Genomic DNA, 27,389 nt, shown 5'->3' with positions numbered 1-27,389 from the left:
ACTGAAATTTGGGGAACACAACAGCATCTCCCATTGATTTTCCTTCAGCCGTTTAGCCCCATGCCTTCCTGAAATGGTGTACCACTTCTTTTCTGAGAAAGAGTTTCAGAATGATTCTAAGCTCAGTTGTTCAATTAGAGCCCCCCCCAACATTTCTTAATGTCTATTTTAGTTAATTGGTAGCAATGCAAATTCTTGCCAAACAAGGAATCTAAATTTTTCAAGATTGAATTTTATTTTATCTCCAGCTAGAGGTAGCGAGCCAATCTTCTGGGAGACACAAATTAGGAAGACAGCCAACGTTCATTCACTTTAATGTAAACCTTTCTATATAATGAATCATTTGTCATAATTCTAGGAATTGGTTAATGTAGTAAGCCATTGTTGTAAATTGTGGCCGCCATTAGAAGATGGCGCCGGCTTCCACTGTGGCCTGTGATAAACAAATTCCTTTGTGGAGAGTTGGCACGCTATCTCTTGCCACCCTATAAGAAAGATCCACGCGGCGGCTTAAGATTGGTACGTGGGAGGCTTTATTAGGCTGTGCTTGGGCCCTCGGGAGGGAGAAAGAAAGGGAGTCACTAAAAGATACTTAAATCAAGGCCTGAATAAACTGCTGAAAGAAGATTCCTGAGTTGCGTCTTCCTTGCAGGCAAGGGGTCGCGACAAGTGGTGCCGAGACCCGGGAACCAGAACTTTCAGCAGTCAGGGGTGGTGCACCAATTAGTCCCAGGTAAGGTGGGACCCACAGGTAAAGCGGAAGATCAGTCCTAGATAAGTAGGACCCGCATCAAAGCGGAGATTAGTCCCAGATTAATTGGGACGCGCGGTTAAAGCGGAGATTAGTCCCAGACTAATTAGTCCCAGACTAATTGGGACCCGCTGTCAAGGCGGCAGCTCCTCTGTAAAGCCAGAGAGAGCATTAAATCTTATTGCAGCTGCACTGTGTACTTTTGCTCTTACTTTCACTCTTGTTTGTTGTGTGTCTTTTGTTGTGTCATGGGTGCCGTATCTTCAAGTCCGCTTCTCCTGGCCCTAGATAACCTGTTACGTTCCAAGGGACTAAAAGTGAAACATAGTACTTTACAAAGATTTTTACAGAAGATAGATATTGCTGCACTGTGGTTTCCGTTCTGGGGCAGCTTTACTCTGCCTAGCTGGGATAAGTTAGGCACAGACCTTGACTTTGCTTCTGAGCAGGGCATATTAGAGGGTGGGGTGATACCCCTTTGGAAGATGATTCGTAGTTGCCTCACAGATAGCAGATGTCAGGAAGCACTTACTAAAGGACAAGAAGTTTTAGAGCAGTTACATGAAGAAAAATCAGAAATGGCAGGCAGTGAGGTATTTCAGGAGGGTGGGAGTGTGCGGAGCGAGAAACAGGGGAGGAAACAATTCTCTCCGGCAGGCAGTGACGTATTTCAGGAGGATGGCAGTGTGCGAAGCGAGAAACAGGGGAGGAGGCGATTGTCTCTGGCACGGAGTGAAATATTTCAGGAGGAGGGGAATGTGCAGAGCGAGAAACGGGGGAGGAAACGCTTGTATCCAGATCTCAGTACACTGCGCACACTCCCATGCAAAAGTGGGTCAGAAGAGGAGGAGGATGAACAGGAGGACCTCGGGAGACTGTCTCGGCAGCTAGGGAGTTTAACTATGGGAGAAGGAAACAAAAATAAACAGGAGCTCAAGAAAAATGATCCTCCGGACCCGCCACCATACGGTGAGGGTGTTTCGAGGAGAGCTTTCCATGCCCAAACATGGAGGGCTGTTAATGCTGAGATGGGTCTTGCTTATCCAGTTTTCCAGGATGACAATAGGGGAAGATTCCATGAGCCCTTAGATTTCAAAATTGTGAAGACCCTGGCAGAGTCTGTGCGTACTTATGGGGTGGATGCCGCCTTCACATTAACTCAGGTGGAGAGTCTGTCTAGATACTGTATGACTCCCTCTGATTGGGCTAGCCTTGTTCGGGCTTGTGTTTCTCCAGGCAAATAATTGGACTGGAGAGCCTTTGTGCTAGAGGGTGCTGTAGAGCAGGCTGCCCAAAACTATGCGGCGGGACACCCCCATTGGGACAAGGAAATGCTTTTGGGACAAGGCAGATTTGCTAATCAACAAACAGGATACCCCCCTGAGGTATATGAACAGATCAATAACATTTGTATCCGTGCATGGAAATCACTCCCAAATAGAGGAGAAGTGTCTGGCAATTTAACAAAAATCATGCAAGGCCCCACAGAACCTTTCTCAGATTTTGTTGCTAGGATGGTGGATGCCGCAGGAAAAATCTTTGGTGACCCTGATAGAGCAATGCCCTTGATTAAACAACTTGTTTTTGAGCAATGCACCAAAGAATGTAAAACAGCAATCGCTCCTTATAAAAACAAGGGCATAGAAGCTTGGATGAAAGTGTGTAGAGAGCTTGGAGGACCTTTAACTAATGCAGGTCTTGCAGCTGCTGTCCTTCGGATTGCAAAAGGGGGCGGTCCTGGTGCCGGAACATGCTTCCATTGTGGTCAATCCGGCCATTTCAAACGTGACTGTCCTAAAAAAGGCAATTTTACTGGACCTCCTCGCGGTGGCCCTTCTAATGGCCCTCGTCAACCGGGGCTGTGTCCAAAATGCAAAAAGGGGAAGCATTGGGCAAGGGAGTGTAGATCAGTGAGGGACATCCATGGACAGCCTATTTCAGCTGGGCCAAAAAACGGCCGAAGGGGCCCCCGACCCCAGGGCCCATGAATATATGGGGCAATGGAGAATGTCACACCCGAACCCGAGACATGGCCTTCTCTGCGCCATCCCACGAGATGCGGAGAGCCACTACAGGTGCCGCGGGATTGGACCTCTGTTCCACCTCCAGACTCGTATTAACACCTAAGATGGGAGTCCAATTGGTGGAAACTGAGTTCAAAGGGCCTTTACCCCCTGGCACTGTAGGTTTGTTAATTGGACGTGCATCCTCTATCCTACAAGGTCTTCATGTTTTCCCCGGAGTTGTAAACCCTGATACTGTAGGGGCAATAAAGGTTATGGTGGAAGCTCCAAGGGGCATTGTGTCTATCTCCCCAGGGGATCGGATTGCTCAATTGCTAATTTTGCCTAGTTTGCATAATCACTTCCCTGCTGACTCAAGGTCACGGACAGGAGATCAGATTGGTACCACCGGAGGAAATTGTGCCTATTTATCACTGGATATGAGCAATCGCCCCACTTTGGAATTAAGCATAGAAGGTAAATCTATTGTGGGATTGCTGGACACAGGAGCAGATCGTAGTATCATAGCCCTTAAGGACTGGTCTAGGGGATGGCCAGTGCAGGCTTCTGATCAATCCTTAAGAGGACTTGGATATGCCCAAGCCCCTCAAATCAGCTGTAGACATCTATCTTGGAAGGACTCGGGAGGACATGATGGTACCTTTCAGCCTTATGTGCTTGATTTACCTATTTCTTTATGGGACCGTGATTTGATGAAAGACATGGGGTTCACTCTTAGTAATGACTATTCCCCAGTGTCTCAACATATCATGCAAAATATGGGGTATAGGCCAGGTCTAGGACTAGGAAGGCACCTACAGGAACGTAAGCATCCTGTGCAAGGTCATCAAAAGCTTAACAGGTTTGGTCTGGGTTTTTCCTAGGGGCCACTGGGGCTCAAATACCCATAACATGGCTCACCGAGGAGCCTGTTTGGGTGCCTCAGTGGCCTCTTCCCTCGGTTAAACTGGCAGCAGCACATGATCTAGTCAAAGAACAACTTGATTTGGGTCACATCCAACCTTCTACTTCTCCATGGAATACTCCCATATTTGTCATTAAGAAAAAATCAGGGAAGTGGCGCCTACTGCATGATCTACGAGAAGTTAATGCTCAGATGCAGCTTATGGGGCCCATTCAAAGAGGGCTGCCTCTGCTCTCCTCTGTTCCTCAAGGCTGGCATATAATTGTTATTGACATTAAAGACTGTTTCTTTTCCATTCCTTTGCATCCTAAAGATTCCCAACGTTTTGCTTTCACCCTTCCCTCGTGTAATCACGAGGAACCAGATCAAAGGTTTGAGTGGGTGGTGTTGCCACAGGGGATGGCTAACAGTCCCACGATGTGCCAGATGTATGTGGGAAAGGCACTCGCACCTCTCAGACATAAGTATTCCTCCACCAAGATCATTCACTATATGGATGATGTGTTATTGGCCGCAAAATTAGAACAGACAGTTTATGAGGCTTATAAAGAACTCGTGATGCTGTTGGCTCAACATGGACTGCACATCGCACCTGAAAAGGTTCAAACGGGAGATTCTATCAGGTTTTTGGGAGCGACAATTGGGTATGACAAATTAAAACCACAAAAAATTACCATCAGGACTCAAGATCTCCGAACTTTAAATGATTTTCAAAAATTGCTGGGAGATATTAATTGGATAAGAGGATATTTACATATTCCTAATATTGTGCTCCAGCCTTTGTATGCTACTCTTAAGGGTGATCCAGATCTTGCTTCCCCTCGTAGCCTCACTACTGAGGCTAGAGTGACCCTTATAAAAGTAGAACAAGCTATACAGCATGCCACTCTATGCAGGCTCCAGAGTGATAAACCTTTCCAGTTATGTGTGCTTGCCACTATGCGGCAGCCTACTGGAGTACTGTGGCAAGATTGGCCTTTACTATGGATCCACCCACATGTATCCCCAGGAAAATCCTTAGAATATTATCCTGATGCTGTTGCAGCATTGGCACTTAAAGGGATTCAACAAAGCATTCAATTTTTCGGCCAATCACCTTCTTCTCTTATCATACCCTACACTAAAGCTCAACTTAATGTTTTATGTGCTACTCTAGACAACTGGGCTATTCTGTGTTGCTCGTTTCAAGGGAGTATTGATAATCACTACCCTTCTCATCCATTACTCCATTTTGTTAAAGAACATCCCATCATTTTCCCTAAGGTAACTTCATCCAGTCCAATTCCGGGGACTGTTAACATTTTTACTGATGGTTCCAAGTCTGGAATGGGAGCTTATGTAATTAATGACTCTCCCCCTATCCAGCATCAATTTGCTCCTGGAAATCCACAATGGGTAGAACTACAAATTGTTATTGAAGTTTTTAAACAGTGTTCTTTTCCTTTTAATCTTATTTCGGACTCCAGCTATGTGGTACAAGCACTAAAAGTCCTGGAGGCCGTGGGAACTATTAGTGATGCCCACAATGTGTCTGTTTACTTTACTCAGCTTCAACAGCTTATCTCTAACCGCACTGCTTCTTTTTATCCAATGCATATCAGGGCTCACACCTCTCTTCCTGGTCCGTTATCCCAAGGTAATGCCTGTGCGGACTTAGCCACTAGAAGTCAATTGATATGCTTGGCTTCCTCCTTAGAGAGGGCTAAGTTGTTTCACCAAAACTTCCATGTTAATGCATTAACGTTGCGCAGGCGTTTTTCCATTTCAAGAGTGGATGCTCGGCAGATAGTATTGCAATGTCCCCATTGTGTCACATTTCTTCATCCCCCTAATTATGGAGTAAACCCACGGGGATTAAAGCCATTGGTTGTTTGGCAAATGGATGTGACACATATACCTGACTTTGGTAACCTTAAGTATGTGCATGTTTCCGTTGATACGTGCTCTGGAATTATCCATGCTTCTGCTTTATCGGGAGAAAAGGCACGTAATGTCATTACTCACTGTTTAGAGGCATGGGCAGCATGGGGTGCACCTGCATCCCTTAAGACTGATAATGGACCTGCTTATACTGGCAGACAATTTACAGCTTTTTGTTCTACTATGGGAGTGCAACTTACTCATGGTTTACCTTATAATCCTCAAGGACAAGGCATTGTTGAGCGTGCTCATCACACCTTAAAGGAAACTTTACAAAAACAAAAAGGGGGAATAGGAGCTGAACACACTCCTAAAGAACGCCTGTCCTTAGCTCTCTTTACCATTAATTTTTTGAATTTGGATATTCATGGCCGCTCTGCGGCCGATAGACATGTGTCCCCTCAGCCCTCTGTGATTGGCTATGTTAAGTGGAAGGATGTTCTTACGGGCCAATGGAACGGCCCTGACCCCGTGCTGACATGGGCACGAGGATCTGTATGTGTTTTTCCCCAGGATCGTACGGAACCGTTGTGGGTCCCGGAACGCTTGACAAAAAGAGTCTCGACATCAGCTGACCAGCAACAAGAGATACCACAACAATCCTGTGATGAAGATCTTCATTCTGCTAAGTGCTCTGGCTCTGGTGCTGGTGCCGATGGCACAGGCGACACCAATGCGGTGGTGGGCAGTGGCACGGGCATGGCCAATGCCGATGCCGGTTCATGGTAATTCTAATGTCCTCCCCACTCTTTTTTCTACCTCATGTGAGATGTCTGCTCCCTGTGCCTCTCCTAGAGGGGACATGGAGAGAATTTTTAATCAATCTCAAGTTAATCTTACAGGAGTTTTTTGTTTCAGCCTTAGAAAAGCTAAATGCATTAGCCTTAAGACCAAAAATTTGACTAACTGGGAGGACCCATTGCGGTCCAATCAGGCCTCAGGAAGCATTATCAGTGATATATTGAGCAAGGTAGCTTCGGGGAAGCAATCAGGCTCAGGGACCCCCGCAAACAGCAGCTCTACTCTTAACATAACTACCTTGGCTATTATCTCCGAGGTACTAATCCCAGTGCCTCCTTCTTCTAGTAGTATTTATAATGCCACTCATTTTAAGGCCTCTCCTTACTGTTCCCCTAATCTTGGTTTCCCCCCAACATTTACGCCTTGTCAGGATCATTCTTGGGAGAAACATCAAGTTGCTAAAGGTTTCTCCTTTTCCCCCTCTCTTAATAGGTATGTTTATAACTTTAACAATAATGCCAGCTCCTCTACAGGAGTAGGTTGGTCCTGGTTTCAGTGGCTTATTTCCAATGAAAAGGGGGCTTCAGCCGATATTTCTGCATTGGCTCAGTTGGTAGGAGCCAAAAGTTGGCTGGCTAATATTTCTGGTACTGTTAGGGAAAGTGAACAAGGTAATAGACTTACATCTGTTTCTTTCAACTCTCTGTTGTATAATGCCACATTGCCTCCTACAATGGTCTGTGTCCAATCCCCCCTTCTTATTCCTTTTGGCTGAGGCCACCTCGTCGGGGATGCTGGATTGTTCTCATACTACCTGTCTCTTATCTGAGTGTTGGAATGGTTCCTGGACTGTAGCAGTGGTTATGAAAATTCCAACTTTTGTCCCAATCCCGGTCACTGCGGATCCTGATAAATTCCCTATTGTTGAGCTACTTAGAGTCCGCAGAGATTTTTGAATCACAGCGGCTATAGTGACAGCCGTGGCGATATCTGCTGCTGCAGCGGTTACGGCCGGAATGGCTATGGCCAATCAAGTACAAACTGCTGCCACCATTAATCAAGTTGTCCAACAAACTTCCACTATACTTGAATCCCAAAATACAATTAATCAACATATTTTGTCAGGGATTTTAGCTGCCAACCAAAGAATAGATTTACTCCAAGCTCAGGTAGAAGAATTGGCTGACTTAGTACTTTTGGGTTGTGTTGACCAACGTGCACATTTATGCATAACCTCTGTCAGATTTAATGATTCCAGGAATGCTTCCCGCACCATTGGCGAATATTTGGCTGGAAATTGGTCCATGGAAGCGGAAGACATGATCCAGTCTCAACTAACCCAGATAGCTGTCTTGAATAACACCCGTGTTGATCCCATGACTTTGGGTCAATTCACCGATTGGATATCTTCTGCTTTTTCCTTTTTTGAAGAGTGGGTGGGGGTAGGCATTTTTGGTGCAATGTGTTGCTTCGGTATGTTTCTCTGTTTGTGGTTTCTCTGTCGCCTCAAGGCCCGCAATGCTCACGATAAGGCTATGATCATCCAAGCTCTTGCAGCTTTAGAAAATGGCAATTCACCTCAAGTCTGGCTTGCGCAGCTTAAACAGTAAATCTTTGACATGGCCGTTGCACCCCAAGTTATTATAACATTGCACTGGGATCGACATGTCTTTCCTCGTTATTCTCTTAGTGTTGGAAAGCCCTTGCACTCTGCCGGTCTTGCTGCCATTGCACGCAGGTGGGTTTCCACACTAATGCTTCTCTATCGCCTTAAAGTCCGTGCCTTTCTTTCAGGGTGCTGTCAACTCGTTTGTCGTTGTGTGCAGCCACAGTTCAGCCTCAGCTGTCCCCCTTCGTCCACCTTCATCACGATGCAGGATGCGAGGCAAAGCACTGCACTTGAGTGATCCCTCAACGGACCTCAAGGAAAGCATGTCTTATTGCATGCGGGTTTGACGTCCACACCCCCGCCCTACGAAAAAAGGCGTCGGCTGATATGGGGTCAGGTCTGGGGAAGGCGCCTCCTTAGGACTGAACCATACATTGCAGCCACTTCTGCACAGTAGGATAGGACCTCTACTTTCGCCTGCATTGTTTTATAAATTAGAAGGGGGAACTGTAGTAAGCCATTGTTGTAAATTGTGGCCGCCATTAGAAGATGGCGCCGCTTCCACTGTGGCCTGTGATAAACAAATTCCTTTGTGGAGAGTTGGCACGCTATCTCTTGCCACCCTATAAGAAAGATCCACGCGGCGGCTTAAGATTGGTACGTGGGAGGCTTTATTAGGCTGCTTGGGCCCTCGGGAGGGAGAAAGAAAGGGAGTCACTAAAAGATACTTAAATCAAGGCCTGAATAAACTGCTGAAAGAAGATTCCTGAGTTGCGTCTTCCTTGCGGGCAAGGGGTCGCGACAGGTTAAGTTGTAGCATTATAAATATATATTGTATTTTCAGAATAAAATATTAAGCTATATCATTAAAATCAAAATGATGTTTAAGGGAAAACTGTAACTATCCTCTTTAGTACATTAACATGTGATTTATTAGATAACATTTTATACATATATCATGTAAGAGAAAAATCTTAATATACTAGTTTTCTCTGGCTCATATGCAACACAGTTTTGAGAAATAAAATATAGACATATTCAGCAAAAATTTACTCCATGTTAGATTTAAATTAAATAAATATGTTTTTATTTATGACCTATTGCCTATAATGTATTTAGCTGATACCAGCTTTGATTTTGATCTGAGGTTAAGGTTCATGTATTTGTGTCTGTCGATGTGATTTACTAATGATTTAAGTTTTTTTTAATTTACATAAGTAAAACATTTAAATGCCTAAATTATTTTTAAAATTCAGGAAACATGAAAATATTACTTATATATAACTTATCCAAACTCCGATTCCTTTCATTGAGAAAAGAACCCTAGATGATATTAAAATTAAGTAATGTATGTAAGAGCAATTGATATATTAGAGCTACATAACTTGAACTGATATCAATCTATACCTACATTCATTGCCTTATTCTATGTACTCATAGCCTCTAGACTTGTTATATTTTTGGTCTTTTGCTCCCTCTTCTGTGGTCTCACACATTTATATTGGATGAAGATGATCTGGTAGTCAGCTTTCCTTTACTGTGGGAAAATACCTGATAAAATCAATTTAAGGAGGAAAGGTTTATTTGATTTCATAGGTTTCAGTCCATGGTCAGCTGGCTCCATTGCTATGGGTCTGTAGTAAGGAAAACCATGGTAGCAGGAGGGTATGGAAGAGCAAAGCTGCTCACCACATGGTGGCTAGAAGTTGAAAAAAAAGGCAAAAGGTTGGGTACAAAATATGGTCCTCAGGGGAATATTCCCCAAGGACCCATGTGCTTCAGCTAGGTCTAGCTGCCATCTCCCAATAATCCAGTCAGGTATAAATGTATCCAAGTGTTAACCAGTGATGAGGTTGGATTCTTATCATCCATTATCTCTAAAATCCCCAGCTGAACATTGGTACATTGGGGACTAAGCCTTCAACACATGAGCTTTTGGGGGACATTCCAGATCTAAACTGAAATAGGTGAGAATAGCAATGTTTGTCCTTAACTGTTTCATGGTAATTTTATAATTTATATTTTATGTGTTGGTCAAATTTAAACTGACTAAATATAAAAATATACATTATTGGGAAGTTTTAGCTTTAAAGTTTGGAAAAACTTGTGCATTTATATTAAACATAATATAAAATATGCATATGTTCACATCGTTTACTTTAAAAATATCTAACGAAATATAGAGTTTTCAATAGCATTATACACATTGAAAGTTACAAATAAAAAGATAAACATTCAAAAATAAGTTTCAACTTATGTCTTAGAAGTAACTACAATTCCTCAGTAATAAAGAACTTTATAAATTATAGTATATGCATAACTACACTTTGTACAGTTGTAGCACTCAACAAATTATATTAAAGACTAAATTAAATCAGACATCAGACCAAGAAAGAAAATTTCTTATGTTCTGGTGTGGGAAGAAAGACATTTTTAGTAGAAAATTTACTGTGCGATACAAAATGGCCAGATGGTGAACACAGTCCATTTGTTGAAAGGCTTCTAGTTCTTTCTGCACTTTGGAAGAAAACCAGGTGACAAGTTAGGCAGCAGTTTTGCAGACATTTTCAAACTGCGTACAACCTGAGAATAAAGACCTTGAAAATAACTTCCAAAGAAAACAAGATATTGCTAATCAAAGTGACAAGGTTTCAATCTTAATAATTACAAAATATTTGTCTTCTCAAGCTTAAAGATTGTCCTTAGATACTTTGATTTGTTTTTAAGGATTTTTACAAACATAATATTTTTTCCAATCACAGGAGAAAATTGGCAGCAAAAATGACAATAAATTCTTGCAGTTGGTGATTTTTTCCAAGATCATGGTGCTGATGAATACACCGTGTGGTTCAGATAAAATATGAGAATGGCCTAAACTGGGTATCCAGAAAAGAGCATTGTAGCTATTATATGACTAAAATTATTCTTCATTTTACTAGTTTGGGCCATTTACTACAGTAAGCAAATTTTCAACATTATACTCTGAGAAAATTCAAAGAAAAAAAGGTTGTGTATTTTTTTTTAATGGCATGCATCTGTTTGGGACAGACTGTGCTTTTTAGATGAACCACTTTATCCTGCAGTAAGAAATTCTGGAGACGTGTCATATCAGAGCTCAATTAAACTTGATATTTAAAGTCTTTGTACTAAAATACTGAATCAATTCATGAACAATACAAGGATTAGATTTGGTGTAAAAATTGTATCAGTATATATTTCACTATATTGTTGCCTACCTAGGATACTAATTCACAAGAAAAAATGAGACAATTTTCAACATCAGACATTAGTTTGAAACCTGTCTGCTTTTTTGGTAAAGATACTTTACTTAGAGAACCTGGCAAAGAGTGATGGATATAGAGTGAAGTGACTTAAAGGTGAAAATTGTTCCCTGAATATAAATAAAATATTTATTAATATAGATATTATCTTAATTTTCCAGAAAAATGATAAACCAGGATATGTAAACTCTTCATGCTGTGGGCCATATTATACAAAGTAAATAATTAAAATAAAATGCAAAGATATTGGTCGGGACTAATCTGTACCCACATATCTCAATTTTACCTGAACACCTTAGATTCTCAAATATGTGCCACAAAGCTGTGTATGTGTGTGTGTGTAACATATTCTCTCACTTTTCTTCTTTCTAAAAGTAACTTGCCAAAAAAGGAGGTAATGAATGTGAAACTTGTTAAAAGGGAGTCCCCAAATAATGGATTAAATTAGGTATAGAAGGAGGATTATAAATCTCTTTGGTATTAAATCCCATTTAAAATGCCATCAGTTATATGAGATTTCAGAACAAAAGAAAACAGCCTGTGTTTTGCATAGCAACTGCTGGCCAGTATATGGTGTATTATTAAAATTGGATTGAGAAATTAATACTCCATTCTTATCTTCATTTTACTTCTTGTTCTTCCAACTCCAATAATTTGCTACTATTTCTTGCTCAGGGCATCTTCCAGGGCAGCAGGAGTTTGCCATTTTGACAAATGCCACTTTTTAATATAATCATGATATAAGCAAATGGGAATAGCATTCCCTCCAGCATTACAAAAGGCAGGTCCAGTACCTACTGGAGATTAGAGGTTACCAACTTAATGATACTCACAATATATTTTTAGTATTACACTCACTAGAGGATCAATTTGATACATGGGTTCCCGAGGATAGGTCTTGGTTTGTTCTTGAGGCTACTTTTACTCTTCAGATGTCCTGATCTCTTAAGCAATTGCATGATCACCTACTTAAAGATCTCTTGACTTATATAAGAAATAGCAACTTAATACATATTCAAAAAAGTGGAAATAAACTTTAAAATGTAACAGATATGAAAAGATAGCTACATGTCATCTTTGTTACCTTAGTACTTTTTAGGATGGCATTTACTAAGGCTATGTTTGGGGTTCACATCAACATATTTGTATAACTTGTATGTAGTAGATAAATCACACACATTAGCCATACACACCCTCTCATACATTGTCAAAGCAATCGAGGTAAGAATAAAAATTTTAGAAAATTTAAGTAGAGTAAAATTTTGTAGTATTGACTTATTTAAGGCTGAATGTTCAAAGACATTTGAGTTATCATTCATGAACTTATGGCAGAGATTGCTCCAATTGAATAAATGACAAAACTTTTCAATTATCCTTTTTATAGGAAAGCTAAACATCTGTGCAGACATGTATCTTTTTCTATGAAGAAAGATCCTTTGTTGCAAATGCTTCAGGAAAGATATTAAAGTAATGAATTTGCCAACATTTAGGGAAATTAAACATGCCCATTTTCTTAAAAGTTCATTTTTTTCACTTCAGTGTCCCTCTTTCACAAATGCACAGTAAATGCCAGGGACATGCATTGAAATACTGCTAACAGAGAGAAAAAGGGCAATTGATAAACAGAACGTGAGACTACTATGCCATGTTAAAGGGAACAAAGTGAACCATTTTATATATATATATATATATATATATATATATATATATATATATATATATATATATATATATATATACATACACACACACATACACACACACACATATATACACACACCTATAATTACATATATACACATTTATGTACGTATGTATGTTTGTGTGTGTGTGCGTGTGTGTGTGTGTATATATCCCAATCAAATGGGTCTCAAAAAGCAATGCTGAATGTAAAAAAAATTAAGCAAAAATGTAGATGTCTCAAGGTTTTTATGTAAATTTAATAATAGAAAAATTGTTACAAATATTGCTGGATGTGTGTGTGTGTGTGTGTGTGTACACATACTTAAAAGGATTGAAGTTTGATATTAAGAGTAGAGATGAGAATATTAAATATATGATATTAGTCTTAGATTATATTAACTTTATATTTTTGTTTAGTATTCATTGATTTTCATCTTAGATAATTTTTTTCGTGTGCATGGATGTGTTCTATTTTTTTCCCATAATAACTTCAGTCTTTATTGCTTTCTGGTGTGTTTTATGCTGTTATGTCTGAAAATCTACAAGTTTTTTGAATTAATTTTTTTCTGATATCTAAATTGGGTTGTGATTGTAGAAGAGACTTGCATGATTATTCCTTGAAATTGGCTACTTTTTCCTTTGTGCCTCCCAATTGGCTGTTTTCTTTTAATTTCCATGTGTATATCAAAATGACATATATTCCTTTAAATGATAGATTACATAAGAAGTCAAAGAATCCATTATTTTGCTTTATTTTGTTTGTAAGATATTAGAGGCATCAATATTTGAATCTAAACATATTCTCATTTTTTCTTTTAATTTTACAGATTGAGTAATTTACCATCAATTTTTATCTTTTCTAATAGAGCTTTGTGCATTGAAAGTATGTTTAAAATATAATATCAATGCATCACCTATTCTTTTGCCAAATTTAAGCTCCATTATTTTCAACCTTTAACTATCAATTTTCCCATAGCCTTATAAAATGAAGCTTGACTCATTTATTTTTATTTTTTAATTTTAAAATTGAATTTGAAATTTAATCTTTTATATGTATTAGGGTTATAATTATATTTGGACATTAGAATTCACTGCCATCTTCTTATTTTATAAATTCCTTCTTTGTATCATTTTTTTAATTTTTCATCATCTTCTCTGCATCATTTACATTAATTTTCAAATTCCCTTTTCTTTTAATCTTTTAGTAATTATTGTGAAAAGATAATGGGTTTATTACCTCAATGTCTACAATAATCTTTATTCTCTTGTGTAACAAAGTGGACATAGAAATTTTAAAATTCAAATTGTCTTCTCTTCCAGAAGATTTACTGTTTAAATTATCTTTTCTTTGTTCCTCAATAACATATTTCTGTTATTTTACCCAGATTGGGGATGGTTAGACTGATCTACATACTTTCCATTTTCTTTGCACATTTCTTTTTGCATCTTCAGTTTTCCTTCTGTGATTATTTTCCATCTTACAGAAATAACTTCAAAAGTTTGTTAAAGTGCAAATTTGTTGGTGGTAAATTCATTTACTTTTAGGATCTCTAAAAGGGATTTTAGTTTTTCTTTTTTGTTTACTTATATTTTCCCTTTGAAGAAATTCAAACATTGAAAATATGTATGAAGAGCAGAAATAGTTCCCATATATCTTACACCCACATTCTCAACTGCTTTACACATTACCAAATGCCTCTTTCTCTCCCCTCTTTCCTGTGTTCATTATATTATCCTGTTGACAAGAAGAGTTGTTCTTACCTTATGAGATGTGAGGATTTTAAATCAGCCTGATTTCTTATCAATGCAAGATTCAAAGGAGAGACTGAAGAAAACTAACTATATTTCTTCTTTGACTTCTGGTAAAAATGGAAATGTGGGTCCAAAGGTTACCTAGAATGAGAAAGTCTAAGAGCATTAATAAAAAATATAGTCATGTTGCCCTCATAGCACCCGTACTTTATTGGTAGTTCATAATTTTTAACTTCTCAAATTCAATAAATTTGTTCACAAAATTCTCTGCCACTCTAACCTATTAATGACAAGATAGAACCAGGGAAAGATTTTTCACCATAAAAATATTATTCATTCAATGCAAGTAAACTATGTATGTAAGTTCTTGATATGAAAAATTTCCTTTAATTTCTACAGAACTCATATCAGAAGCATTGTTTATCTCTTTTACAGAAAGACATAATGGTTGCAAATTACACAGCAAAAAAGTGGCAGAGATTCAAATTCAATCTCTTTCATGCAAAATCCCTTGTTCCTCATCACTGCACACTGTAAAATTCGGTTTAGGTTATATATAATGTTATAATATTTCCTAGGTTTAATATAAGATATTTATTATTGAACACTATCTTATTAGTAATATGTATTATTCCATACAATGTAGGAAACACTGAGTATAGGCAGAATGGATTAACCAATACTGTAGTCATTTAAATTAACTATTGTTTTCATAAAGTAGTCAATATAAGATAAATCTTAATATGTAATGAATGCATTTTCTACATCTATCGAGATGATCAGAAAATGCATTACATATTAAGATTTGTCTTATATTGACTACATTCGACAAAGTTCAGCATCTCTTTATGTTCAAAACACTAGAAAAACTAGGGATAACAGGAACTTACTTCAACATTGTAAAAGCTATATATGCTAAGCCTCAGGCTAGCATCATTCTGAATGGAGAAAAACTCTAAAATCTGGAACTTGACAGGGATGCCCTTTCTCACCACTTCTATTCAATTTAGTCCTCGAAATATTAGCCAGAGCAATTAGACAAACAAAAGAAATTAAAGGCATAAAAATAGGAAAAGAAGAACTTAAATTATCACTATTTGTGGATGATATGACACTATATCTAACAGACCCAAAAGGGTCTACAAAGAAACTACTAGAACTAATAAGTGAATTCAGCAAAGTGGCAGGATATAAAATCAACACGCGTAAATCACAGGCATTCCTGTATATCAGTGACAAATCTTCTGAAATGGAAATGAGGACAACCACCCCATTCACAATATCCTCAAAAAAAAAATAAAATAAAATACTTGGGAATCAACCTAACAAAAGAGGTGAAAGATTTATACAATGAAAACTACAGAACCCTAAAGAGAGAAATGGAAGAAGATCTTAGAAGATGGAAAAATATACCCTGTTCATGGATACGAAGAACTAACATCATCAAAATGGTGATATTACCCAAAGTTCTCTATAGGTTTAATGCAATGCCAATCAAAATCCCAACGACATTTCTTTAGAAATAGATAAAGCAATCATGAAATTCATATGGAAAAACAAAAGACCCAGAATAGCAAAAGCAATTCTAAGGAGGAAGTGTGAATCAGGCGGCATAGCGATACCAGATTTCAAACTAAACTACAGAGCAACAGTAACAAAAACAGCATGGTACTGGTTCCAAAACAGGCGCATGAACCAATGGTACAGAATAGAGGACACAGAGACCAATCCACAAAATTACAACTTTCTTATAATTGATAAAGGGGTTAAAAGCATGCAATGGAGGACGGATAGCATCTTCAACAAATGGTGTTGGGAAAACTGGAAACCCATATGCAACAAAATGAAACTGAGTCCCTTTCTCTCACAATGCACAAATGTTAACTCAAAATGGATCAAAGAGCTTGATATCAAATCAGAGACTCTGTGCCTGATAGAAGAAAAAGTTGGCTCCAATCTACATATTGTGGGGTCGGGCTCCAAATTCCTTAATAGGACACCCATAGCACAAGAGTTAATAACTAGAATCAACAAATGGGATGTACTCAAACTAAAAAGTTTTTCTCAGCAAGAGAAACAATAAGACAGGTAAATAGAGAGCCTACATCCTGGGAACAAATTTTTACTCCTCACACTTCAGATAGAGCCCTAATATCCAGAATATACAAAGAACTCAAAAAATTAAACAATAAGAAAACAAATAACCCAATCAACAAATGGGCCAAGGACCTGAACAGACACTTCTCAGAGGAGGACATACAATCAATCAACAAGTACATGAAAAAATGCTTATCATCTCTAGCAGTCAGAGAAATGCAAATCAAAACCACCCTAAGATACCATCTCACTCCAGTAAGATTGACAGTCATTATGAAGTCAAACAACAATAAGTGCTGGCGAGGATGTGGGGAAAAGATTACTCTTGTACATTGCTGGTGGGAATGCAAATTGGTGCGGCCAATTTGGAAAGCAGTATGGAAATTCCTTGGAAAGCTGGGAATGGAACCACCATTTGACCCAGCTATTGCCCTTCTCAGACTATTCCCTGAAGACCTTAAAAGAGCATACTACAGGGATACTGCCACATGGATGTTCATAGCAGCACAATTCACAATAGCTAGACTGTGGAACAAACCCAGATGCCCTTCTGTTAAGGTCTGTAAACAAGTCAGGATGGCACCTGGTATTTTGCCAGAGAAATGTTAGAGTCTGTAAACAAGTCTGCATGGTGCCTGGCAAAATGCCAGAGGGAGTGGTTTGTGAAGTAACAAAAGCAAGCCATTAAGTGTGGAGATTCCTTATTGGTTGACTGCTGTATCTATTTTATGCTAATTAGATAAGCTGTGTAAAATGTATAAATACCACACCTGTCCTACAATAAACGGCTTCCACTCCTGCTGTATCAAAGTACACAAGTTGTTTGTCACCCCCCGGTTATTTTGCCCAGCCAGGCGGGCTGCAGCACCCTTCAATAGATGAATGGATAAAAAAATGTGGAATTTATTCACAATGGAGTATTACACAGCACTAAAAATGACAAAATAATGGAATTTGCAGGGAAATGGATGGCATTAGAGCAGATTATGCTAAGTGAAGCTAGCCAATCCCTAAATAACAAATGCCAAATGTCTTCTTTGATATAATGAGAGCAACTAAGAACAGAGCAGGGAGGAAGAGCAGGAGGAAAAGAATAACATTGAACAGAGACATGAGGTGGGAGGGAAAGGGAGAGAAAAGGGAAATTGCATGGAAATGGAAGGAGACCCTCATTGTTATACAAAATTACATATAAGAGGTTGTGAGGGGAAAGGGGGAAATAAACAAGGGAGAGAATTAAATTACAGCAGATGGGATAGAGAGAGAAGATGGGAGGGGAGGCGAGGGGGATAGTAGAGGATAGGAAAGGTAGCAGAATACAACAGTTACTAATATGGCATTATGTAAAAATGTGCATGTGTAATCGATGTGATTCTGAAATCTGTATTTGGGGTAAAAATGGGAGTTCATAACCCATTTGAATAGAATGTATAAAATATGATATGTCAAGAATTTTGTAATGTTTTGAATAACCAATAAAAAAGTAAAAAAAAAATATGTAATGCATATTTTAAAATAGCATTTACAACCTTAAAATAAACTATGATTCTTTTCTGAAGTGAGAAGTAAGACCTATAAGCCTTTCACAGGGCTGTAATTTAAAATTATACGTGGCCTTTCTCTCTACCTTGATAAGGAGATGCAATTTGCCAAGATATAGGAAAAAATTCAACTTAGAATATTAATGGAAGTAAGTTAACTCATGTTTATATTTTAAAACTTATTTTACTTTTTAGAAAACACTAGGTTGACTTTCCTTTGTATTTATAGGGTAGTATTTTTAAGTGTGTTGTTTCATTTGCTAGTTGTTAGTGTGTGAATTTACAGTGCTGGCCTCATACTTGGTTTAGTATATCCTGTGGTGTATCTGCTAACTAATTTAAACAGATAAACATGAGTAAAGGTGTTAACCATGCATTTTCAAAATCAAGCTCTAAGGAGAAAGTAAATCCTTAGTTCCTATTTCTGTTAAAGTTTAATAGTATAAAAAATAAGTTAGTGATAATGTTTAGAAGGTATCTAATATTTTTAATGTTGCTTGGCATTACATTTTGGGAGTTTACTTGAAAAATGTGCCTGAACTACATAGCAGAACAATTATTTTCCTCCATGAATTGGTGAAATGCAAACTGTCATGTCTGTATGTGACCACTTGATGGAACTCTTTCATTTTGTTTTCAGATTCTAAGCATCCATACCCTTACATTTTAGCTATGATACACTCACAGAATTTCTTTTTAAAAGTCTTGAAGGAACAGATTATTTGGCATCTTTGATAAACTCTGCATATATGGTTTTTTATAGAATGTTAGCAAATCAATGTATAGAAAAAATTCTACTTTCTCTCAAACAAATTCTTGTTCTCATTCTCCCTGGAGAAAATTTTGCTGGAAAGGATGTTAAATAAATTTAAATAATTGAAAATAGTCATATCTACATGTTATCGATCTATTGTGCTCTCACAATAGATGGACTATACATTACCAAGGTCTGTGGTGTAAAAACATTAGGGAAAATGTAGCTGTGGGTAGTTCCCTGCAGTTATCTTAGTTGGGAAAGATATTTTGGTAAGGAGAGTGATTAATTGTGAAGAAAAATTTCCAATAAAGTAATATGGAGCAATTGGAAAGACTAGAAGTGAAGATGAAAAATCATTATTTCTATTAAAATACTGATACTATAGATCATCAAAAGGGCTATGGATAATCAGTGGTTACCTACCTCTGATCTTCTCACTTAAACCTTTGTACTTTGCACAAAATAGGAATAAGTCTCTTGTGTAACCACAGAATAATAAAACTCACTATAATAATACATTTTTAAACTCTAAAAGCATCATGTCAACAATGGTTTATAGAATTACACTGGTTTAGAGAAGCTCACAGCAAGCAAGCCATGCACATCAAGAGAAGGACACCTTCAGAAATTCTAGTTATAAAATCATTTTGTACCTAGAATGCTCTGTAAAGCTTGGGTCCTGGTGGTAGGAATATCAAATAAGTGAGATCTGTTTTTTGTTTACCATTTATTCTAAGTGATCACTGCCACTACTACTTAGAAGTAGCATTGACTCCTGAGCTAATCATGGCCAAATCCTGTTGTCTCGTCCCTAGTCTTCACCTGAACTCAACTGTTTCTATTAGATATATACTCGCCATTACAGTCATTTTATTTCATGCCATCCCAAACTAACCTCACTCTACTTATTCTAAAAAACTCTTTTTCACTGGCTGACAATTTTTCCCAAATTGATGGTGATGATTAGTCTCTTTTTACTTAGTGCTTGGCCTATGATAGTAGGCAACCAGTGAACCACAGAATAAATGAAGCATTCAAAAGCATAAGCTGGAGCTTAGACCTACTGCTGAGAGTCTTGAGCATCAATCTGTTTTGACAAAGATTTTACAACATTATTAATACACTATTTATTAACACATTATTAATTAATATAATAATATTTCCCTTTTGATGATGGTTTTTATTTCTGATCTATACAGGTATTAAAAATGTAAGGTACTAAGTGATAGTTTGAAAGAAATCCCATGACTGCACTAGTAAGGGAAATTTAGTTAACTCTTTTTAGGAATAAGTTATTAAATATTATAAATGCTTTTCCTATACACACACTTTTTGTTCCTAAATTATTGAACAGAGGAATTCACTTAAGAGAAATGTCCTTCAACTGGAAAGCTGTAGGAGAAAGTCTATATTACACTTACCTCTATGAAAGCCTGTAGATGATATACATTCTTTTCAAAGAAATACAAATGATTTCTGCAGACCTGCAGTACACCAGGTACTGTTGAAGGTACTCTGGAAAAAGTTATGAACAAAAATACCCATTTCACACTTATGTAGTTAGTGAAGGAGACTCAACATCAAATGTATCATTTATAGTTTCAAGTAACTTATGTTATTTGGGGTTGTAAGAGAATGGCAAAAAGTGTGAAGAGCAAGGTGATAAGCAGGCTGCTCTTTCTTAGTGGGTCGTAAGGAAAGACCTTTCTAAGGGGACACTTTATATAGAAGCATGAGTGGAGTTTTCAGAAAAGTCATTGAGGAAAAACATTTTTGGATTTCCTTCAAAGGTCTCAGGAACCTCTAAAGGTCTCCTACCACTCTTCAAGAATCTGTGCCTGAGAAGCTTTTATAGTGAGGAACTATCTGAAGATTAAGCCGGGGCTGCCTAGCAGTGGGAGTTCCAATGCAAAGAAACTCTTTGAAGGGAGGTTTAAGTCAATTTCAAGGTTCTGTAGAAATAATTTTTAAGACTCCTACTAATTTTTTATTTGTTCAGCATATTTTTTCTTCCAAGGAACACATTTACCCTTTACTGATTACAAAGAAGTACTTGCAGGTACACCATATATTCTGTAATAGACTACAATGGTTTTAATAATGAGAGCATAAATTCATAGGTAAATGTGGCTCAAAGAATGCAGATACTAAAAATCAATGAAAATAGCATATTCTCATATCTTTATGTCCCCATTTACTGGCCTTAAAATTTCTAATGAACAGGACCTCTCTGTTTCTTTTTGGAATCCTTGACTTTATAATTGCTATCATAAAGTAGATGTGCAATGTTTGTAATTTGGATTAATAGGTTAATGCCAAGGAGGGGGTTTGCACTGTGAGAAGGAGAGCTTGTGGTACACCTTTCCAGGGGGTAACCAGTGAAGAGACATTGTTTGTGACTACATGAGATCACTCCTGATATTTCCTTTCTAATTATCATAGTACAGGAAACAAAAAAAAGTGAAACACATCCTTCTCTGACAAAGTGTTTTTGCTCCTGAAGATGAAACTAATGATTTTCTTAAAATATTCTCAAGAATTTTGGAAAAAGCTAAAGGCAGAAATTAAGAGTTATTAGATTAAAATAGAATTACTCCAAACAGACCACATGTAGTAACTCTGAAATAAATACTTATATTTTGAAAGCCCTATTCTTTGATTAAGTAATAAGTACATGATTAGTGATAATAACCATTAATATTATTAATGTTGATATAATTATTGATAGTAAATTTATAAACTCTAGATTGTGATTTCTAATTTATTTTAATGCACCTGTGATGATTTCATGTCATATTTGCAGAATTGAAAACCATGTGTGAGATAAATCACATGCTATAGAATTAAACTATATTCAAATATATACCGATTCAGCAAATCAGAGGGAGGGTAATTCCACAGGAAGTAAACTAGGTCTGCTCTCTGAAAAATGGTAGGTTCGGATAATCTGTGAAGGGACTAGAACACTTACAATGAAAGATGTAAATATATTTTAAGAGTTATGTAACATTTTTAGCAGACATATATGCAAGAAAAATCATTAAGCTTCTAAGTGAGGTAAAAAGTAACAGAATTATTCCCAACGATGCAATGAAGACATTAAAAAGTACTGCAATTGAAAGAACTTCAGGGTCATAAGGGACTTGTTAGTAGATTGTAAAAAAAAGTTGCTAATGAATAAGAAACACTGTTAAACTGACTTTGAAAATCTCCAAAGAACTAAGACATGCATTAAAGAAATCTTCAAGAAAATGCAATACATTAAAATTCAGACAAAAATGTTTAATTATTGTAAAAATTCCAAATTTTTAGTGGTGTGAATTTCAGAAGTACCTTCAGAGCTTTGGCTATTTAAAAGACAAAAACACAGAGGAATGGAGAGAAGAGGAGGAGGAGAAAACCTGTTTACCAACGGTCACTATATCAAAATCTTAGAATCTTTTTAAAAGATAAGCAATTGGCTAGATAAAAAATTTTTAATTGTTTTCATTATATAAATTTAAACATGAAAGTCTTGGACATTTTGAATTTAATGTCTAATTCTGGTTGTGTGTTTGGAATTAATCATATCAGTGTCATCCCAGCTCATATTTTGGGAACTCATTCCTAATACAAATGCTATGACCTTCGAAAGATCAAATTTCTTATTCAGATGTCAGCAGTGGAAATTCATCATCCAATTTGTGCATGTAGCCCTGGAATATAAAGCAACTGAGTAGGAAAGGAACATGGATTGTTCTTAAGATAGTTTCACAAAAAGTGGTGGAAGAGGGTTTCTTCAGAGGAAAAGAATGCTAGCAAGAACTAATATATCAGTTTTATTCATTAAAAACAAATATCCAAATAGTTTGAAGCCAGAAAAAAAAAATTGAAATAAAAATGGAAGTTATCATGGAAAATTAGTAAAAAAAAAAAATTTTCTGATTTGTTCTGGTCAACTGGGCTTAGTAAATACTCAGAAGAAACATAACATTCGATTGGTGCCTCACATATATTTGAAAATCTATAAATTAGCATGTTTGCAATTTCCAATGTATAAATATTTTAAATGCAATGACATGCTGTTTTAAATAATTAAGCATTGGTATCTTCGAATGGACCACAATGTTTCAATAGAAAAACTCATATTGTGTATCTATTGAAATGAGTTTTGGTGTCACACAAGATGATATTGTTTATGTTGGGGAAGATAGGCTTTTCTTTTAATATTACTATGCATGATAAATTATCAGATTTTTGCACTGAAACTTTAAAAAGATAAGACACACCAAAATACATTATGATTAGCTTTAAATATAGAAATAAATAGTACTTGCAGAACATAACAAAAGGAATATAACAATTATTATGAGAAAAATTTTTAAACATTTTTAGTTGTAGATGGACACGATACCTTGATTATTTTTTTGTAGATTAAAAAAATTCTAATTTGTTATATATGACAAGAGAATGCAGTAAAATTATATTACATATATAGAGCACAATTTTTCATATCTCTGCTTGTAAACAAAGTATATTCACACCATTGTGTCTTCTTCATACATGTACTTAGTTTAATAATGTCCATCTCATTCCAACATCTCTTTTTTTACCCCCTTGCTCCCTCCCTTCTCTTCCCTCACCTTTGCCCTATCTAGAGTTTGTCTAATCTTCCCAAGCTCCCCCTTCCAACCCCTGTATGAATTAGCCTTCTTATATCAGAGAAAACATTAGACATTTGATTTTTGGGGATTGGCTAATTTCACTTAACATTATATTCTCCTACTCCATCCATTTACCTGCAAATGACATGATTTTAATCTTGTTTATTGCTGACTAATATTCCATATTCTTTATCCATTCATCTACAGAAGGACATCTAGGTTGGTTCCACAGTTTATCAATTGTGAATTGTGCTGCAATAAATAGACACTTCTCAGAAGGTGATATACAATCAATCAAAAAATGTATGAAAAATATATTCAACATCTCTATCAATTACAGAAATGCAAATAAAAACAATTCTAAGATATAATCTCACTTCAGTCAAAATGCCAGCTATTAAGAATACAAACAACAATAAGTGTTGGCGAGGGTGTGGGGAAAAAGGCACACTCATACATTGCTGGTGGGACTGCAAAATGGTGAAGCCAACATGGAGAACAATATGGAGATTCCTTGGAAAACTGGGAATGAAACCATCTTTTGACCCAGCTATCCCACTTGCATTCAAAGTATATTCACACCGTTTTTAGATGTGGATGGACACATCTATACCCAAAGGACTTAAAAACAGCATACTACAGGGACACAATCACAATCAATGTTTATTGCAGCATAATTGGAAGAAATTTTTATTGTTTTGTTTTTCCTTTGTTCTCTTAAGGGAAGAAAAATAGCAATTTTATCAGGATATACACAAAGAATTTTCTAAAATCTTTCTCATGCCATGATTGCTGCTTGATCTGGTCTGACTGAGCTGTACCATACACACATTGCTGTCCAGGATATGTGCGCTACTGCTTTCACTTCTTGATGTAAATATTGAGAAGTCTATGGATCTTCTGCTGCTCTTGCTATGTCCACTTTCTGTTTATCCTGTGAGGTCTGACAATGTGGCTTTGCCTCTGCCAATGTGGTCTGACATTTTTGTGCTAAGTGAGCCTCCAGATATTTCCTGCATGACAGTGTGTGCTGCCACTGGGATTTTTCACAGAACAGTAGCAGTAAGCATATTATTTGAATTTCACTGTGTAAGAAGGTATCCCAGAATTTAATAGCTCTCAGTAATAACTGTTTATTGCTCAGCATTCCATGGGACTTAAATTTGGGCAAGAGCGAGCACAGATAGCTCAACTATGCCCAATAGGATTTTCATGGGAGCTGATGGATCTCTTTGTCCTCATTTATGGAGGTAGGATTCAGGTCCCCCATGTGAACTTCTTATCTGTATCTCTCCTCTTTCTCTGTGTGTCCATCATCTCCAGCAGCAAAGCCTGTATTTATTTATATGAAACTAGGTACCAAGAGAAAAAATAGAACCTATGGAACCTGAGCTCAGAAGTCCAAAAACATGCGTTTACCAAATTCTACTTGTCAAAGATAACCATGTGGGCAGTCCAAATTCAAGAGAGAATGAAAAAGACTTCACTTTTTAAAAAATATTTATTTATTTTAATTAAGTACTTATGAACAGAAGAATGCATTTTGATTCATTGTGCATAATTACAGCACAACTTTTTATTTCTCTGATTGTACACAATGTAACATCGCACTATATGTGCAGTCATACATGTACCTGGGGTGACAATGTCCATTGCCTTCCACTATCTTTCTTGTCCCCATACTTTTTGATGGGAGAGGCACACCCTTTACAAAGCAGCATAAGTATGTTCATTGGTGAGTGTTTTTCTCTCTCTACCAAAGTGTTTCAATGAGTGATTTTCAGTGGCCTTTGAAGAGGACGGCTGTGCCTGATAGCATTTTGCTATGAATAAGGCAGAATTATGAACTTTAAGTTGTTCTCTAAATCATTTTCTGGTAAAAAATATTAAATACCTGTTTGTTTGCAATTATAGTGTCAGATAAAACAGTGGTTTGAAATTTCAATATAATCTCCTTCTCTAATAGCTTACCTGGTTTATTCTGGAGAACTAAATTGCTTCTGTCTTTATTATCTTGTTCTGTTCTTTTGAGATTAGCAAGTCACCTATACTGATGTTATGAGATAAGATGTGTAAATTGCATTATAGATTCTTGAAGAGAAGTACTCTCAAAACCAAAAGAACAACAGCAAAAGTCTGTTTCTCTATGGAACAGTGTTAAATGATGAATTACTGGAAGCAGTGCTGTTTCTTGGAAATTTTCAGAAAGGGGACAGTACTTACTTTTCAGCTTAATCATGCAAGTCTAGTTTGTAATTCATTTGCTACAGGTCAGTTTTTGTTTCTTTTGTTTTTCCCCTTTGGTGTACTAACTTGAATCCATTTTTTTTTTTTTTGGTGATATGCCATTGACTTGCAACAATGTCCTTTTGATTTCTTTCTGTGACATTAAAAAAAAAAGTGAAAATTTTTTGGTGTGACATTTGTAGACCTGACCTGTTTTTAGCTATAACTCATTATGGTCCATTTCATGGGCTATGTGCCAGCCACCAAACTGCCTATGATTTTTCTCAAATTATAATGTGGGTCAAACATGTAAGACTTTGCTACTTCAACTCTCTGTGTTAAAATTTCATTCTTTGGTCCCCTGACGTCTTTTACTCCCACTCCTCCAAACAAAACAATACTTGCTTAATAATAGTTTCTTCTAGCCCTAGCTAAGGTATTGACTCGTACATCTCCTTTTTCTCATAATGCCCCTTTATTTGGAAATGAATTTTTTTAAAAAATCCTAGATTTCTACATGCTTTTATTTTTGAAGCTAAACTATATTATTGCATTTAATTATTTAGTTTTCTTCCTGATCTGAACTAGTTGAAGTATCTTCTCTTCCTAGGACTGTGTGTGACATATTTTTCATTTTAAAAAATTATATTTTTTTATTCATGCACCTGTGTTAAAATCCTCTTTGATATTTAGCCTTCTCAGTATCAAATATTCTAGACAATGTCCCAAGGCAAATACACAAGTGTTATCTCAGAATGGATTATCCCAATGATATTCATAACAGATTACTCACATAATAGTTTTTTAATTTGAGACTTGAAGCACAAATTCTATTCTGAAGATGTGCTGTGCTATAGTAGGTTTTCTCTTTAATGTCATTGAAGGGAACCAGCAGACTATTTAAAAGAAACAAGAAACACTCCCTACCTCACTTTATTAAAGAAATCTGTTGATGTAGTGTTTGATGTTTTTTCTTTCTAAAGCACACATTAGTTAATAGCAATTAAATAAAGGGATATTGAATCATCTCTATGCCACACTGCACAGTATTTTGCATAGCTATACCTTGACATGTCGTGTAATTACCATGTGCATCTGGAGACCTGTGCATGTTATCCATTGGCACCCTCTCATCAGAAGGCAGCTGTCTTGATAGAAATTTCCATCTCATCTTGTAGGTGATTTCTAAAACCATTATGTTGGCACATTTTTAATGCTGATCTGTTTCACCCTTTTACATAATTAGCTTCCAGCTTTGAAACCTTTGAATCATTGTATTGTCTGAACAGAATTTCAAAGAAAAACTTTCTTTGAAAATATTTTTGTTTTTCTTTCCTTCCACTTAAATTTCTAAAGCTAGATTCAGGATAGGTAGTGCTTAATGCATTGCTACTTGGAAAAAATAGTAAATCAGTTGATAACCACACTTATTTGGGATTACATTTACATATTAGAATATT

General features: G+C 36.9%; 1 pseudogene; it reads right to left on the bottom strand.

Annotated features, from left to right (window-relative positions):
- The window catches only part of LOC143640133 (kynureninase-like), a 163,621-nt pseudogene extending 136,497 nt beyond the window's left edge, over positions 1 to 27,124 (bottom strand).
- Between the last annotated feature and the right edge of the window lie 265 nt (positions 27,125 to 27,389).

The sequence above is a fragment of the Callospermophilus lateralis genome, unplaced genomic scaffold (assembly GCF_048772815.1).
Source record: "Callospermophilus lateralis isolate mCalLat2 unplaced genomic scaffold, mCalLat2.hap1 Scaffold_123, whole genome shotgun sequence".
Taxonomy (NCBI): domain Eukaryota; kingdom Metazoa; phylum Chordata; class Mammalia; order Rodentia; family Sciuridae; genus Callospermophilus; species Callospermophilus lateralis.
Note: the sequence above shows the minus strand (reverse complement) of the source record. Positions and strands in the feature narration are given on the sequence as shown.